General features: G+C 42.3%; 1 pseudogene across 1 annotated transcript in view; it reads left to right on the top strand.

The window, feature by feature from the left end:
- Positions 1–18561, top strand: part of LOC149863526 (FRAS1-related extracellular matrix protein 1-like) — a 155911-nt pseudogene that overhangs the window by 61450 nt on the left and 75900 nt on the right. The window contains exons 20-23 of the transcript XR_016442513.1: positions 4206–6566; positions 9042–9136; positions 11555–11696; positions 15592–15766. The product of XR_016442513.1 is annotated as an FRAS1-related extracellular matrix protein 1-like (transcript). The remainder of the gene's footprint in view (positions 1–4205; positions 6567–9041; positions 9137–11554; positions 11697–15591; positions 15767–18561) is intronic.

Below are 18561 nucleotides of genomic sequence, written 5' to 3'. Positions count from 1 at the left end.
CAGAAGAATGCTGCAGCATAAGGCAACAGCAAAAGAGTTAAAGACAATATGGTGCTACAGTGCATTTTATATCAGCACAAAGCATTGAGGCTGTTTAGGGAACGAGCCCTGTCAATTGTTAGGCGCAGTGTTATAGAAAGCCATTTATTACATTTGTCATGAGAGCAAGTGGGACAGAGCAGTGGACAGCATGTGGGGCTGGCAGCCAGGAACTCTCAAGCATCTGCAAACAAACTATGATTTTCTCAAATTTGCTCATTGTATTTATTTGGCCAATTTTTTGACAAGTGCTATTTTAAAACCCAGATGTGCTCTTGGACAGTTGTGGTTTGCACTGTTTGTGAGTTGCATTTGGTCACATAAAATGCACAGTCTTTTGTATGTGGATATGCCTTGTACTTGGGATCAGGGGTAAGCAATACATCTGGGGCTTGTAGGGGTTTGGGAAGCAGCAGATAAACAGTTTGTAAGCTCTTGGGTCAGTGGACTGTCTCATTGGCACTGTTTATGCGGTGCTTAGCATACTGCTTTCCTGGCCCGTAACTGAGGCATCTCACTGCCACAGTACAAATAAATGAGACTATTGAGGCAATTTTAACTACCCTCAAGTTTGAAGGGTGTGATGAGCGTTTTGTCTTAATTTTTTTTTAACTTTCTAATTGCTAAGTCACTGGGAAACGATTTCAAACTGCATCCGTCATGTAAAATTTACCATAGTGGGTATGAATGATGAACTGTGGCATCTTAACTTTTTGCTGTATGCAAGTATGGTACTGGAGCATATGGTAAGCTTAAAATGTGTTCTTTTCACAACTATTCATAGAAGAAAACTCAGTCTAATCTAATTTAAATGCAAGCAAATATTCCACAAACTGTTTTTTGATGATATTTGCCCAACCTTTATTTATGTATTTTATAATTAGCACTGTGTTTGGGTTTGTAAGCACGTGTTATAGATTTTTTTTTTAATGTAAAATGACTTGGATACTTCCCTTAGCAAAGCTGTGGCTGGATGCTTCAAAAGCAATCTGCAAGGCATGGTTTTTTTTTTACAAGGGTGAAATTCTCTTGCTGTCAGATAACTTATACAGAGAAGGCCCGTCCCTGGTCACATTTAAAATCAATGACATAATCCCCATTGATTTCACTGCTGCAGGATCTTACCCAGAATCTCTTAGAGGCTGGGTGAAGAGGCTGGTGAATGGCTGGGCCTAACGCTTACACTCAAAACATGTCTGAAAGACATTAAATATATGAATGGCTCACATAAGGCACATTTTTTTTTAAAACATCAGTGTGATTAATCACTGGACCAAACTACCCGTGGAAGCAGTATACTCACAATCTAAGGTCCTTATTTCAAGACAGGATGCCTTTCTGGGGACGAGTATGGAGCAAGAGAAGCTTGGTGAAATTTTATAGCCCTTGCTTCACAAGATCATTTAAGAGATCCTGTTTGGCCTTCATAATTGTGACTAGATGAATTACATATTACCAGTTTGTACTTATTTATCCCTGCTGGCAAACTTCCCCCCTCCCCCATCAACTTTTGGCCATTAAATTACAATGATTACATTTCATTTTGTCTGAAATTCAGGATGAGCATGGTTTTTTTTTTTCAGCCCAGCTCTAGTTTTTGGCTGAATTTCTACAATGCTCTCTTTCAAGTCAAAGGATGATTTCCATTCCCCTCCCCATGTTTTTTTTTTTCTTTTGCCTAGGCGCTGCACTGCTATTTCAGTGGCATTAATCATAAGCAGTTTCTAGCCAAGAAAAATAAAAATGGCAGCACGAATTTTACACAACATAGTAAAATTAAATATAATCTAAGCTAGATGGAGAAATCCAGCAATTTGTTTAATACCCTTGTCAGTTTGCTATCTTGGGCTATGTACCGGTGTTCAAATCATCTGGCTGGTGTTTAGCTACTTGGTTTCAGGCACTTGAAACCCAACTGGATGAAAGCTGTACAAAGGTGCTAGGAGCTGTTTGTGTGCTCTGCAGACAGTCTGCACCACGGAAAGCACCCGGCCAGGGGACCCCAGAGCGCTCATCCAGCACGCTTTGCAGGGTCTCCTGTCTGCCTGAAAACAGGACAGCCCAGGGCACTAGTCAGGGCTGATGGTCTCAAGGGATCACACCCTCCCCTCCGAACACTGCCAGCCGTCAGACAGCAGACCCAGAATAGGCTGCAGGCTGCCATGGGGACTAGGGAGAATCTATATCTGCAATGCTTCACGTTGGTGTCCTCAGCCCAATGTGTGGGACTGCAGGTGAAGGCAGGGCTCTGAAGTGCTGTGGAGGGGGTGGGCATGGCATGCCCCTCTCCCGGCAGGACATCAAACCCCAGACTTGCAGCCCCACAGCGAGGGGGGACCTGTTGGAGGTGTTGGGGGACTATGACTCAGGCTGTAGCAGGAGACTGCACCCTGTATCACAGCCTCTCTCTTCCCAGGGAGGGGAGGGCTGGAGTGAATTGCAAGGTTTTTTGGTGAATCGCAAAACTGAAAATAATTTCCTTTGACCCCATAACTATTTTGTTTTCAAGGGGTTTTCTTTCACTTTTTAATAAACAGCATAGGCGACTGGTAGGTGGTGCATGGGGGAGCACATGCCCCCTCTGAAGGGGCCAGTGCCCCCCCGATTACCCCTCAGGTGCTGTTGGTAGGGCTGGTACCCCCCTAACAGGGCTGCCACCGTCGGTGGCTTCTGTGGGTGCCCCCCCAGATGCAGGAGGCACCAGTCACTCATGATAAACAGAAATCAACACTAAGTTTTGGAATGCTTTTGCTGAACAGAAATTGCACTCATATTTAGCTTAAAAAGTGTAGTTTCTGGTCAGCCCAAACATTCCCCAAATTAGTTTGCTAAAGTGAGTAGTTTTAGTGGGCCAAACATTCCAAAAATATATGTTGATTTCAGCAGGTTTTGATTTTATATAATTATAAAATAGTATTTATTATAATATATAATGTGTGCATGTATGTGTGTGTGTATATATATTGTGAGTGTGCATGTGATATAATCCCTAAAATGTTGCTTCATTCTATCCTCTTATTTGAAATTGTTTTGAATCCCTTGGAGATGTGGTCAGCATAAGAAATGCTGCTAATTCCATGTTGGATTATTAAAAATCATAGAGATTTAAGCATCTAATAGGCTGGTTGTGTTTTGCAACTCATTCAGATTAGACCATGAACCAAGCCTGAACAGTTTGCCTTTGGGTTTCCAGTTCCACCTGCCTGGACCCACCCCTAACTCAGTATGCAGTACAGTAAATGCCTCCAACATGCCTGTTGGAAATAATCTTCTGTTATGGTCCTTTATGAGAGAATTTGCTGCACAAAGGTATTTTTATATAAAAGTCCAGTTCCACTCCAGTAACACAACTAACCAGAACAAACACCACTTCACATTTAGTGAGGCTTTCTCTAGTTGCAGCAAAATAAAGTCATTTCCTCAGGATCACCAGTTTGCTTGCATTGTCCCAGTCAGAAGATTAAAAAAAAAATTGTTTACTTATAGAGTCCAAATGATATACCCATTGAATTATGTAACGTAGTACATGACCTGCTTAGACACAGTTGTTTGCTTTTTCATGACATTGAGCTAGACAACCTACACATGAACAAAAGTGTTGGCTTTGTACTGTATTATATTTTTGTTTTTAATGCAAAACAAGTACATGCGGTATTTTCTTTTTAAAGGTGTGTATGCTGTGAGGGGGGAAAGATCATACAATACAAATAGGCTTTTCATTCCAGATAAAATCTCGAGTTCCCTGCATAAAGGCAGTGCAGGCAAATCTGACACCTGTGGAGTCATCCAACTTCCATCTATTTGGAGGAAGGAGCCCACATAAATCTATTTAAGGACAGTAATAAAAATCAGATGCTGTGCTCTACTGTGTCCTGGGGCCCCTTGAAACTGCCTGCCTATCTGAATCAGCCCTGGATAAAAAAGCTTGTCCAAATCTTGCATTCTCTCCCTCGTGTGCATCTGGTCTCCAGAAATAATTTTTATAAACAATTTCCAGTATAAACGCTCATCTTTCTGTCTTTCAACACTAAAAGCCTTCAGAGGAGTCTCTTAGGAAATGTATAGGTGTCTCCAGTATCTTTCACTCTAGTACTCAATTCTCCCTTTCGGCAGTACCTAAAGGTGTGCCTTCCCTTCCCCTCCCCGTTCCCTCTACTTTCTTCTAGATAATGGGAGGTGACTTCTGTGTGATGGGACTTGGGACTCTGAATACTGAAGATCTGGATGTCCCTCAGGATGTGCTGACTTTCTCCATTGCTAGCCCTCCTGTTCATGGATTGATATTAAATGGGATCTATGGGAGAGACATCAGTTGGGACAAGTCGCTGAACTCAGCAGTGCTTCATCAAGACTTAACAGATTCACAGCTTTTCCTTGGCCGGGCTCAGGCCAGGTTTGAGTAATGGAACTTCGGCTTCCTTTCACTGGGCTTTCCTGTCTGTACACTTCCCCTGCATCAGGGCTGCATGGATTATATATGATTGCACGTGAACAAAATGTTCTTCTGGTCTCGTGGTGTTAACGCGCTGTGATGAGGCTTGGCTTAATTACAGTCACTCTTGTGGCCTGTTCAGGAGGAATGTGGCCCTCCGTTCACAGGATGTTTTGTCTTTACTGAATGCAGTTTTTAAAAGGCTGGGGTCAGATCCTGGGTTCTGAATGCTTAATAATTTTCATTTATCAGCTTTGCAATACAAGTGGTTGCCTCTGATTACCACTGGATTTCCATTGCATGAGCTGTGGATGTCCTCTGCTGGAAGCCACAGTTCATTGCAGCTAGCTCAGTATTTGTTTAAGCTTTTCAGCCTTGAGAAAGGAGATTGAATTGCAGTCTCCTGAATACTTTCTGTGCAAATTGAGCTGGGGACTTCCTACTGCACCAGAAAGAACTGAGGCCTTCTAGTCACTCGGACTGTAATGCATATGTACTACATTGACTCTCTGGCTTGTTTGAACATTAACAGCATTTTGTGGTTTTCTGCAAGCATAAGGGAACAATTGTACAATCTTCCCCCATCTTCTTCCCTCCTGCCACCTTTTTTTTTTCTGAACACACAAGTGCTTCCATTCAGCTTCCATGGATGATTTCCACAAAAGCTTGTTCTTAAATGTCTGTACAATTTCATCCCTTTGCAACACAATCTGGGCCAAAGGAAAATGATGTACAAGAGAACTGGCCAGTTCAGCCAGTAGCTTAAGCATGTGATGGACCCAAAGGCATCTCTGAAGCTGCCAACACAACTGCCTGTAGACTCTGCTAAGGAACCAGATGCAGCAGAAAAATACCTTCCACAGCTTGGCATCTGTGTCTTATGCTTGCCAAGTGAAAAGAGGGAGAGGGGTGTGGAGAGGAAATGGCTCAGGGCTGGGGGCTATTTGGCACCCCAGCGACCCACAAACGGTTTGGGTTTGAGCTGAGAAACTGCTAACACTAATGTAAAAAGCGTGTGTTTTAAAATCTGAAAAGACCTCATTTAAATTTAAAAAAAACCTCCAGTCAATTCTGTAAACTGAACCAACTGAAATATCAATCTCTTTTCTGTAAAGAAAGGTCTTTAAAGAGGGAGAAAAGAAATCTCAAGTTTTATACACAGATTAAATTGATTGTAATAAATCAAAGTGCCTTTAACAGTGGCGTTACAGTTGATGTTGAACGTCTCCCAGCACCCTTGAGACGCTATTCCAATAGTTGAATCTTAGAGTTCAAATGTGATTTGTTTGCTTGATGTGTGTACCTATGCTTACTGCTTGAAGCAAGATATATGGCAGGTGTTTGAACTCTCTGGAAAATTTGCTTCCAGTATTACCTTAATTTCTTCTTCTCAGCAAAAATGTAAAAGCTAAATGGTTCTTTCAGTTATTTAAATGTACTTAGCTATACATGCCTCTTTTTAGATAGGAACAAAATGCAAGTGTGCTGGTGAGCCAGACTCTTAGTAGCCAGAAACTAAGGGCCCAACCCAGTTCCCTCAGGTGTGGATGTCCAGGGACAATGTCCAGCAGGGCTCTCAGGAGCAGCATCGCCGATGGTGAGCATCTTCCACTGAAATATTTCAAAATCCTGAATACATCAATTGGATCTGTCCTCTATACTGTTTCCATCATGCATTTCAAAAGGAGGGTAATGGAGCTAAGTGGACCTTGGCTGGGAAATCATAATAGTTAAAAGGCAAATTCCTTTAGCCTAGTGCTGCTGCCATTTACTTATGTTGCAAGCTCTTTGGGACAGGGTTGGCCCTTTGTTTTAGGTGCTGTACAACACTTGGAAGAGTCCTTTAAAGATTATCACCGGCATCTTGAGAACTGGGATGTCCTTTTGAAGATGACTTGACTGCTGTGCTCTAAGTTTTCGGTGTGCAGGTTTCCACCCCCCCTCCTACAGGACTGATGCTAGTGTACATGCATGATGACACAGAAAGCCTAGAGGATAGTTTTACCATGAAGCTGACAGATGGCAAGCACACAGTCCAAGGGACACTTTACATCTACATCATGCCAGTCAACGATGAAATCCCTCATCTTTCCAGGTTAGCTGTTTAAGTGACATTCAATGCAAAATGACTTAAGAAAAAAACCACCCACTGTGGACAGAAAAAAACCTGTTTTCTTTTTAATTGTGAACATTTTAAATAAATAATTTCATGGGTAGAAGAAATGTACCTGCTGCTGGCACAGCAACATGTCTGGACTGCAGCCTGAGCCAGACTTCAGCTAAAACCGTTACAGACTAAAAATAATCCAGTGAAAAGCATTCATATATAAAACAGTGCTTTTTGAGGACACTGAACAAAATCCAGTCTATATTGAAATCAATAGTCAAACTTTCATTGATTTGGCTTACATTAGGATTTTACCCTTTTTCCATCTTCTTCACCCTCGCAACTGATTTTTGTCTGCGACAAATTTTTCATTCTCCCAAAGGCAAGCAGGGTTCTTTGGGAAGAAGTGATATCTTTTATTAGACCGACTAAATAGTTGGAAAAAACGGTGTTTGCAAGCTTTTGGGCACAAGTGCCCTTCTTCAGGCATTGGGAGACTCTGCTGTTGTTTTCAGATCTCCAAGGTAGAAAAGAAGCTAAAAGTGTGACAAGAAGTCTGTGAAAATGTAAATGGGTAGAAGCATTCTCCCAAATGCACTTTGGCAAATTAATCCTTTTGACCACAGCACCGTGAGTTTAATATAGATGTTCTTTAGCAGATAGTGTCTGATTCCACTCTGGTGAAGTCGGTGTTAGTATTTCCACTGACTTCAATCGGATCAAGTATTTTTTTACCCCATGGAAACTGGGTTTCAAAACGCTGTCTTGGCTCCAAAAGGGAAAAGCAATCTGGCGTCCAGTCAAGCAAGCTATTGTGCCCTTTCATGTGATTAATATTATCTGGTCAAAGGGGAATGGGATGGGAGTGGGGCAATGTAGGCCTGACATAGAAGTAAGTCCACTGAAGTCATTAGACTTTAAATCAGGGTTTAAAAGACTTGTGTGAAAGTCTTGTACAAAGCCAAACTGGATGGGAGGAACATAGTGTAAAGGACAGTTTTTTTCATTTATTGGCTTGAAATTCAGAAAAATAAAGGATGATTCCATGGTTTAAGTGTGACAGATGTGAAAGAGTCGGTTTGACCATTTGTTTCCAAAATTTTCCCCCTAAATTTTTTGGCAGAGGAAATTCCTTCAAAAACATCCCTTTTCCCTGGGCACTTTTAAAAAATTTTTTTTTAGAAGTCATAATTTTCAGATTCAAAAAAATATATAGTTTCATAGAAAATTTCTGTCTGTTTCTCTACATGTAAATAAGTGCCTTATTTCTGTCCCAAAGCAAAAATCCACATGCTTAGTCAAATCACTAAAAGGAAATACATTGAAAATTCTCTAGATTCGGGGGGCTTCTTGCTGATGTTTTTGTTAGGGGAGGTTTTCACAAATTCACTTCAGGTTCTCCTTTAGAGAGAAGTAGCAGCCTGGTGTGTGGAGTGTGGTATCGACACTCCACCCATTTGAAATGCCTTTGGCTATGTTCCCAGAGCATCCTGTGTGTATTTTTAAAATTTTCAGAGAAGTAGTAAACAATGAAAAGTTACAAAACAGAGATGCATCCCTGTTTTCTGGCAGTATTTCCTCTTGGGCTTGTCTGGGCAGAGTGCACAAAAGTCTCTCTTCTACGAGGGAAATATTGCTGACCTTTCATCCCTGACTTTCAGGTTATGGAGCCCTGGGGCAATAGAGATTTACCGATCCCCTAAATGTCACAATGTAACATCTGAAGTTTCATGGTACATGAGTGCCATATATAATCAGGGCTGGCCTTTGGTCAAACAGCTCTCATGGGGTGGGGGCCCAGAATTTGGAGCTTCTTGTAGCGTAGGAGGGAGCAGAGAGTGGGAGCGAGCCCAGGACAGGTTTCATTACAAATCATGGCCACATACATGTTAAAGGGCCATACGAAATTGTAGCCTCTAGGGCTAGGGACAGACATTACACATAAACTGGTTTAAGGATCAGAAACTGGTTTAAATCTGTAACAAAACAGATGTTCAGTGCACATAAACCAGTTTTAAAATGACTGAAACTGGTTTGAGGTAAATCTGGTTGAATGTAGTATCAGACTTAACTGATTTGGGTTTATGGAATGACTGTCCTCTGTTGTTTTCTTAATGGGGTGTTATATGTTGAGTTAGGGGTGATAAACACTGTTTCAATTCCCTGCTGGGCTGGTCAGAGAAGGGGAGGAGAACTCCTCACTAATCAGAGTATCCTGCAAGGGCCTGGCCATGCCCCACTCAGCTCAGCATTGTGGAAAGGAAGGGAAGGCTGCTTTAGCACACCCCAGCTTCTAGCCTGAGCCACTGCAGGCATGTGCCTGCATTTCTGGAATGTCTTTGCAGTTAGAAACTGATTCAGCCTATCCAGGTTAGACAAACCTGCAAAGATTGAATCATTTCAGGCTTAGGCTTTTTGAGTATCCTAGCCTTGCTGCATACTCATGTGTGCTTTAATCCCCAGTCAACTCAAGTGATAACAACCTTGGCAGGAAAGCCAGTGCCACTGCAGCCTTTTTGAGACATGGAAGAAGAGAGGAATGAGATTGAAGATGCCAGGTGAAGCTGCTGGCTTTGCTGCTTCAGCCCAAGTGAGGGTGGGGAGGGTACGTTTCCTATCCCTGGGAAATGTTGACCAATCCTGTTTTTAGTGGCACAAGAAATATAACATTGTCCCTCTGTCCTACCCTTTGGGACTGGGATCTCCTCATCCTCTCCATCTCCTCAGCCTCTTTTAGGAAGGGAATCTCCCACCACATTGACTTTTCACTCCTGCCCTTTGGGGATAGGATCCATCCTCTCCCCCACTTTCACTTGTCCTCTTTATTTCATTCTTTCCCCTTCTTGCAGTGTCCCTGCAGTTGTCTTGATTTGCTAGGATTCTCTTTTTCTTCCACCTGTTTACAAACACCTAAGCTGGCTTTACTAAAACCTAGGAAGCCCTCATTGTCATGACACAGTTGTCAACTTTCATGAAAGTTATGCACAGAGGACATAGGAGAGAGGCAAAAATATGAGCACCAATACTAAAAATTACAGCTGTGGTACTTAGTCTGGAAGGGTCAGATGATGCTTTTCCCCCCCAAATTGGAGAAACCTGAAAGCACTTCTTCTACTCTCCATGCCTGTGGGTCTACAGCCTTCGCTTACATTGGTGAGCAGTTACAGGAATAATTCCAGGGATGATCACGGAATTAACCCGGCAGTATGTGTTCACCAGCATAAGTATGAATTGTATACAACATGCATACTTCTTCTTACAACCCATAAAAGTGGACAAAAAGGAGCTGTCAGTTAAGAAAACTCAACCATTTGAAGGCCTGAGGGGCCAAACAAAAACAGGATGGGATGCATTAAAAGAAAGTCATTTTAAACAACTGAAAACTGTTTCAGTACTTAAGATTCTGCACTAGTGCACTAACTTTCGTTTTTAAAATATAAAATTGAAACCTGCCACTAGGACTTGTTAGAGAGGAAGGTAGTGAGCAGTCAGCTAGGATGTGAATTCCCAATAAACTATTGATTCTGCACTAACACCCTGCAGGAGCGCCGATCCATGAGATTGCTTACTCTGCTTTGAAAGTCAAGTAATCCAGCTTTCTGGGTGTATATGCTCACAGCATCCATTCGGGGTGTTTAGTCCAAAGCACAGTTCACTCCTGAGCTTTCTGCGCACAAACTTCCTTGTGTAGACAAATCCTTACTTATTTTAACTTCGGAACTGTCTAGTTCAATTGGCTCCTATTGTCACGTAAAGCAGTACACAAGAAATGGCATTGTTACCAGGTACCAAACAGCTTTGGAGGTTTGCGGGGGTCTTCTTACAGCAAGAAAGAGCCAGGCAGTGCAAAGACGTGTATGTCCGTGGTTCTGAATAAGAACGTAAGGCAAAACACATATACTGTTGTGGGCTAGGGTTTCCCCTTCAGATGCTATAATAAATATTTGTTTGAGGTATAGGCTATAAACATTGTACATGCCTGATTCTAAGAGAAGCGTGTTCATGCCTAATAAACTGGAGAAATTGCTCAAGAACAAGAATACTCCATCCTATGGTGTTGCCAAGTGAAGAGAGCCCCGTGGTATCATGCTGAGCAAGTGATGGTCACACAAATGAGGGATGTCTAGGTGTAGGACTTTCACAAATACAGTTTTTCTGAGATGCAAAAATATTATGGGGAAATAACCAGGTATTGTTCACTCTCCCCCACCCCAAGTTTCTCCCCATTTGGTGACTTGTTTTCTTTTTCCATAGCTAGCTTATCAGACAGGGACTGAGACATCAGCTTAAATCTAAGGAAGAGGGGCTCGTTGCACTGCTTCCTCTATTTTAAAATACAAAGGATAGGGGATACAAAGTGTGGGCAGGAAAGATGGCTTAACAGTGCTACTGTGCTAGATGCTGGACAAACATGTAAAGGAAGTGTCATTCCTGCCCTGAGGAAATTAAAGATTCATCATCATTATCATCGTCTAACCTCTTCACCTGTACCACAAGTGTTTACCACAAGTTGCATACGTGAACTACCTTTTCCATCAAACTACTTCACTCCTATTCTTTAACTCCTCCTTTGCCCAGAATTGCCTAATAGAAATACTGCTGCTTTGCTGCCAGCCTAGGCAAGCCTTCCCTTTCCCAAGGGCTGTGACCCCACACTTGAGAGAGCCCCGAAGGGACTTTCTGCCTACATCTTTACATCAAGGAGAGTGGGATGAGGTGGGTGGACCTGCAAGGTCTGAGGCAGAGACATGGAAAGATGCTTCCTGCCATTTCTTTTCTTTTTTCTTTTTCTTTTTTTCTGACCGGCTCTGAAACCAACAGCCTTCCATTGCCACGATATAACTTGTGTAAAATATGGCCTCTGAAATTAGTAGCCGCCATGCAAGATAGATAATGTTACTGAGTCCAAAATTGCACAGGAGCTTACCATTGTAGGATTTGCTTTCTCACTGATAGCTCCCTTTCTGTCTCTCCAGGATTGCAGATTTGGAGGTTGAAGTTGCTGAAAAAAAGGTCATTTCTAGTGTAACATTAGAAGCAGAAGACAAAGATTCTCCGAGGGAGAAACTCTACTACATCCGCATCGATGTGCCAAAGTTTGGAGACTTAAAATTAAAGGTACTGATTGCTTTTACCATTCGTATTCTTTTGCTATAAACAGTGTGAGCTCCTGCCTTGCTCCTATGACATAATACATCCATCTCAAGTGGTTCAGCTTACCCTTTTTATGTGACTGAATTTATTGGGAGCATTAAAGAGCAACACCACAACATCAGTCTTCTCCAGTGCTTGCTTTCTGGTTTGTCTGGGTCCTGGATGTTTACTTTGGATGGCTTTTGTTTTACTGTTCCTATTTTCCCCTTAGCCTCCAAAAGACATCAAAGTCCATTTTATACCTCTTCTAGCCTGGAGCTAATAAGTCCTACCCCGTCTGACACAGAGGCTGGACATTACTACATGTCTACAGTGGTGCAAAAAAGGAGTGGACGCATGACAGTCATCCCTTGGTCACATACTCTGATCTGATACAGAATTATCTTGGGGGAAATCAGGGGTAAAACTGTGTTGGTATAAGTCTGCAGCCTCTCCTGGGCTGCAGTTTGCTCAAGGCAAACAGGCCGTCGTTACAGTCTTATTTGCCTCCCAGTGGTGAGGTGATAGCTGCCTATTGCATGCACCTCCGTGGGATAGGAACACATCTGTCTGCTCTGGGTCTCAGTGTAATTTATATCACCCTACAGAACGGATGTACGTTATCCTGATGTAAGCATATTGTGTGCCCAGGCTTATAAAGGTAAGCTAGTAGATTCAATCCCACATCACTGTGCAGAGTCCAAGTACCCACCATTAGGCTTAGTTAGCAGAAAAACCCTGTTCTTTTATATAGGATCCTGGGACTGGCACTTTTGACATGCCTCTTTTCACCAACGCTCTGCTGTTGTAATGAAACGGACTTTTATACAGATTCAGTAAGCCTCTATCTTGTCATCTTTCTCTTATAATTAAGCAACCAGAGAAATCTACTGGGGTCAATACATTTTGAGAAGGCTTTGATAAAAAAGAATATATTAGTGGATAGTCCTGCTATCAGAAACCAGTAAAAGTCCATCCCTTTATGTCACACTCTGACAAATGGCATTATGTCATTGCATAATATTAGTAAGCAATTGTAAGATTTTTGTGCAGAGGTATAAAATATGGGTTTCACATAATCTACTAATTTAAATATGGGTGGGGGGGAGAGAGAGAGAGAGAGAGAGGAAGTGCTTTTGAAGTGGACTCCCGGTCTTTCGGCATCTTATGTGCAGGCAGAAATTTAGCTCATAACTCAGAAATATAGTTTAGTATGTGGATTTCTGTGTTTTATTTTGCTTGCTAGAAACACAAAAATTACTTTTAAGATTCAGGTAGTCTTGGCTGACAGCCATCAGTGAACACAGCAAATTGATCAGAAAACGGGAAGTGTAATTGGACCTGCTCAAAAGATTCATTAGATCTGAGCTAAGATGCAGTCTTTTAACCATGTGAGATTTTTTTTCATTGCTAATTGAAGTAAAGATGTCATTGTGGGTCTTTAATAAACAATGTAGTATCGTCTTAGAGCCCGTTTGTTTTGTTTTGCTTTGATTTTAAGAACACCAAACCTCAAGTGCCCATATTTTATGAGGAAGGAGCTGATCCTTTTGAGTGTAGTAAAGACATGTCTTCTCCACTTTTCAGTCTCATGAGCATAAGCAAACATGTTTGCAAATAATAATGTGTAGTATGGACTGGCCTTTCCAATTAAAGAGCGTAAGTTGATTTGGCAGGAGATGGTTTCCATTCTGAGTTCGGCTTCTTGTCCTGCTTGAGGATACTAATAAATGAAGACATGAAGCTGATCAAAACTGGAAGAGGAAAGAGCATTTTGAACCATGTTCATTAACTATCCATGCTAAACCTCAGATTGGGTGGGGCGACACGACTTCAGCAGTGATCCTCTGTAACCAGATGTAGAAGGACTTCACTAATATGTACACAAACTGACTCTCCTTTCTGTCAAGTAGTTTCAACTACCATTTTTTTGGTCTTTCTGGAGTCAGATTGAAAGAGCTAAATGTTAAAAGAAATAGCTAGGTGGCCACCAGGTTTACCATATTTTGATTTTTTCTGTGCTCCAGATGGGGGCGGGGAGGGAGCACAACCTCCAAGAAAGTATTCAATATTTACCGGGTCTAGTATCCGTATTTAAAGCTCATCGTATTTGGATCGATTGTACTTCATCTTCAGTGTGCTTGGTCCTTCTCAGCCTGCCAAGAGGCAGTGCATGTGCCTGCTGGGTTGGATGATGCTGAGGAAAAGCAGGATCGGTCTTGAGCCATAAAGAATAGGATCATAGCAAAAAGCATGCAAAATTAATTTACGTATGTGTGTATCAAAAAACAACACATATGATGCCTAGGTTAGAAAATGAGCTCCTCTGAGTTGCTGTGCTGTTACCTGCAGGTTAGGAAGTATGTGATTTTTACCATCCAAGAGAGAGCTCAGCTTTCCTATGCATTCTTTCCCAAGGATCGTGCCACTACCTTCACATTTCTGATATGCTCTTTCTACCCAAATCTTCCTCTCTCTTTTCCATGGCAGATTCCCTTTCAAGTGTCCTCTTTTTCTAACTGTCCCCAGAGATGACCAACATACTGTGACTCCCTATAACACCAAGTGCCTCACAGCCATTTCCTCCTCTGCCACTATTAAGAAAAAGAGTGTTAAGTTAAAGGTAATATTTTATTCATTTGAATCCTTAAAAAAAAGTCTTAAAAGAGGGGGGGAATGACTTCATGTCACAGTCTTGCTTCACCATGGACCAGTTCCCATCAGGAACGCTATTTCCAGCAGCATGGAGATGAGGATCAGTGGGCGCTATAGGTTCATGCAGCATGGCACATAAAATTGCTTTGTGCCTCCTTGTAGTGGCCAAGAATGTTTTATGCACGTCACCTGGTGTGAAGCTGCTGCTTGTGGTGTCTAGACTTGTGATTACTAAAAATTAATTAAATGGGAGGAAATTAGGCTGGAAGGAGAGTAGGCTCCTGGGAGGGAAAAATTGGGATGGGGAGAGGGGGAAGGAATTAGGATAGTATTAACCTGTTATGTTTGCTTAATAACAAAATCCCCTAAGTATCACCTGCACATCCTGAGTTTTGGACAAAGGCCATTAAAAAAAAGCAGCGAAGACAATGAGCTCGTGAAAGTCCAGACACTCTACTGACACTTATATTTATGTAAAATTTACAAGCAACGTATGAGAGCCCAGGGAGACCAGTGTGAGAAGGACGATGGTCAGAACTGTACAAGTCCTAGCACCTTGTGAATGAATGGCTGCTGTCGAATCAACAAGACTTTAAAGAACATGCAGGAGGCAGGAGGTCCCCAGGGAGCCAGTTTAATCCTGGGTCAAGTCCATGCAGCAAAGGGCTCTAACGCATAATCCAGCGATGAGACCATCTGGGATGGGAAGCAGTACAGAGCCAAGGGAGGAAGAAAGTTGATGCTGGACTAGTCTTCCAATGCTGTGGGTAGCGTCTCACTTTTGCTCCTCTTCTGTCTCTTAGTTGTCTGTCTTTATATATCTTCACATCACGGTGTCTAAGTGTTCTGTGCCTTCCCTTTGGCATAAAGCCTGTCTCTGGCTAGCAAACAAGAATAAATTGAAACACCTGGGTGTCTGCAATGAACATTAGGGTGTGCTACAATGGACCCATCTGTAGTTCTTGGCATGTGCCAGGGATTTTTGTATGCGGTTGGCTGAGACGTAGGATATAAGAAAGACATTGCTGTTTTTTGGGGTCTTTAGAAAATGAAATCAGTGCTCTAATATTATTACTTATGGTTCATTGCTCCATTACATGTACGCTGTCATGTGAGTTTCCCCACTTCTTAGAAGTGAAGAAGGCACCATGGTGATCGTGTTGGCTTTATGGTTACTTTTTGCCTTCTGTGTGTCCAGAGCCAACCATGTTACATTGCTTTTCAGGGTACCACAGCTTGGACTGCTCTCTGTTCCAGGAGAGGATGTGGACATGAATCGCCTCTGGTATTTCCATACCAACATTGTGGATCTAAAGAGCTGTGATAGTTTCCGGTGATGGATGGGGAGAACACCTCCCCATCTGAAAGCTTCCGTCTCTCCATTAGAAATGTTGGCAAAGGTAGGAAATGAGCTTGCAGCCATTGTGGTGAGGTTTAGCCCGATGTATCGACTTCACCTAAGTGAAATCTGCAGTGCATTAAACAGAAAGGAAACCCTGCACGCTCCTTTATGTGGCACCGATGCATTTCAAAATGCATGGGCAAAGTTTGTTCTTCATTTCCTCCAAAGAGGCCAACTCCTCCCAGTGTTCTTATGAACAAACTCATTAGAATAAACTCCATTATGCGCATAACTAATGACACACATTTACAAATCTGTTGACAATTATGACCACATCCCTCATGTATTCTGCTCTGAACTCATTGAAGTGACCATAAGAAACAGTTCAGTCCAGAAGTTTTACAGCTCACAAGCTTCAAGTGCAGTGATCTGAGCTTATTTCCCAACTGGATTACAAAGCTGTCATTAGTTAGGGCAACTCAGAGTTCAGGGCACAAGATTTTCAGCTGTCCTCAGGAGACCTGAAATCTCATTGTAGGCAGGGTGAGATAGTCCAGGCTACAAAGACCCTTATATTTCTAATATGTGGAGGTTGGGGAGGTGGGGAGGAGGAGAGACGGCATGGGGTCTGTTCCAGGTTCTATCTCACATCCCTTAGAAATGAATAGAAATGAGACTGAGACACTGGTGTCCTCAGAGTGTTAAATATTTCTAAATTCTTGCCAGGCGGGTGTAATTTATTGAATGTAAGTTTTGTGAAATAGAGCTCCTGTCAGCGAGAGATTGGCACAAGAGAAATTAAGGCGGCTAATTCTCAGGGGGTCCTCGCTGGCAAAACCCCTCTATTGAGTCCTCATGCTACTTGTGCTCATAACTGCCGAAAAACCAGGAGTGCCATCTGCAAACTGTGATTCATAAACACTCTGTCAGTCTGCCATGTACCCTGACATCATAAAATAACAAGAAGCAGCATTGTAATAAAGAGAGGAGGTTTTCAGTTGACCAATTAAATGCATCTAATTTATTTCTGTTACAGCTGAGGCTTTATTTATTAGTAAACAGCTGCATTTGTTACACTTTTTTTTTTTTTTTTACTAGGAGAGTGCCAACTGGCACTTCTGATAATCCATTAATCCTAAATAATCATCTGGGTACTTCATGGAGGCTAGAAAAAATAGAGAAAAGGTTATTAGAAGTTAAAATGTAACCTTGCAAGTCAGATGGAGGGTGCTATTCTGCAGTGGGGCTGAATGAGTTACGGTCAGGTTAGGTTTGCAAGCCAGATTGCGTGCTACATTGATGTCCTGTGCAACCATCTTGGCAGTCAGCGGCAAGGGATATAAATCCCAGGATCTGACCCCCTGGATTTTAAGCATAGCTTGTACGGGGCATGAGAAGGAGCATTTTGCTGGTTGATTCTTCTGGTCTCCCTTTTTTCTTGATGCTCAGTAAAGCTAAAAATCTGCTAATTGGTTGTCAAAGTCTAATTAGCTGATATTACCAAAAAAAATAAAGGTTAAGTTTGCCTTTTATAATTGGAGCTGAAGCCCCCTAACCCCCCTGGTGTGTGTTAATTGAGCTCACCGACCTTTCAGTGTATTTTTAATTCTCCTTCCTTTTTAGTACTCTGGAAAGCTTTTGCAGTTAATATAATAATATGTGCAATCAAGTAAAAATGCAGTAAAAATAGGCAAAGCCTTGTTCAAGTGGGGGGATGTTCAAGGAGTGGGGACTGGGCGGAGGGGTTCTGACCTGGATCATACCATCAGTGCAATGTCATAGACTTTTCTCCCCTCCTGTACATTTTCTTCCACCTCAACCTCCCTAAAATTGGAACAATGCTTTAAAGGAACGGATTCACTAGCTAAAGGAGAAAGCCGTATAGTGTGTGCACTGGGTTATGGGACCCAGCACAGGAATAACTGGTTTGCAGCTCTAAGGCCTCTATTGCAACCGGAGGTCAGACTCCTGTGAATCTCTCCAGAGCTCTTCCTATGCTATATAAATCCATACACTGTGTTCGTCACCCTAGTAGCTAGACCACATCCAGTAGTGCATTAAGCAATGTGACTAATATCTGTCATATGTTCGTTCTCTTATCCTTGCCCTGGGGGGGAGAGAGATGTGCATTAGAGCATCTTGTCTGGGTAGTGTTTTAAGGATGTCTGTGTCTGTGTATTTAAAAAATAGGCATTCTTCAAAAGAGACAGGCACATGTGGGTGCCCTATATATGGTACATATGATGAATTTACTTTTTCAGTCATATTTTTCCTTTCTCCTCTCTCACTCATCCTCCCCCACACCTGCTTTTAAATCGTCCCCTCTGCTCCTCTTGTCATCTTATCCTCTCTGCCCCTTTTACCACAAACCCACCAACGTTAAATTTCAAATTAAACTTTCAAGCCCACAGTGTTTGTGCAAATTAATTTTAAAAAGCTAAACAAGTTCCCCCAGGCCGAGCAGATCGAGAGGCAATGCACAAAATGCAAGTCAAACCTCATGGAATATTTCAGAAGCTTCTGGCAAAACCTGCTGGGAGCTGAGGATGGTTTTGAGTATATAGATGCTACTGTGTAGGTTAAAGTGACAAATTTGCAGGGTTCAAAATCCAGGGAGAAGTCTCAGGATGATCCTCTACACCACGTCTGATTCTGGTGGTGCCACACAATGGGAAGTACATGCTTCTGAGGGACAGAGCTAATTCACCCGAGCATAGCATTGCATGAACCGTACTGGTCTAAGCCGTGAATGGCATGGCCACGCTCATGAGATATTATGCAGTCCTCTAAGCTGATGCTGAGGATAAGAGATGGGGTGCCATATGGGACCAATTTTTCAAATTCAGGACAAGC

Source organism: Crocodylus siamensis, chromosome 5 (genome assembly GCF_052110815.1).
Source record: "Crocodylus siamensis isolate JL-2025a chromosome 5, ASM5211081v1, whole genome shotgun sequence".
Taxonomy (NCBI): Eukaryota; Metazoa; Chordata; order Crocodylia; family Crocodylidae; genus Crocodylus; species Crocodylus siamensis.
Note: the sequence above shows the minus strand (reverse complement) of the source record. Positions and strands in the feature narration are given on the sequence as shown.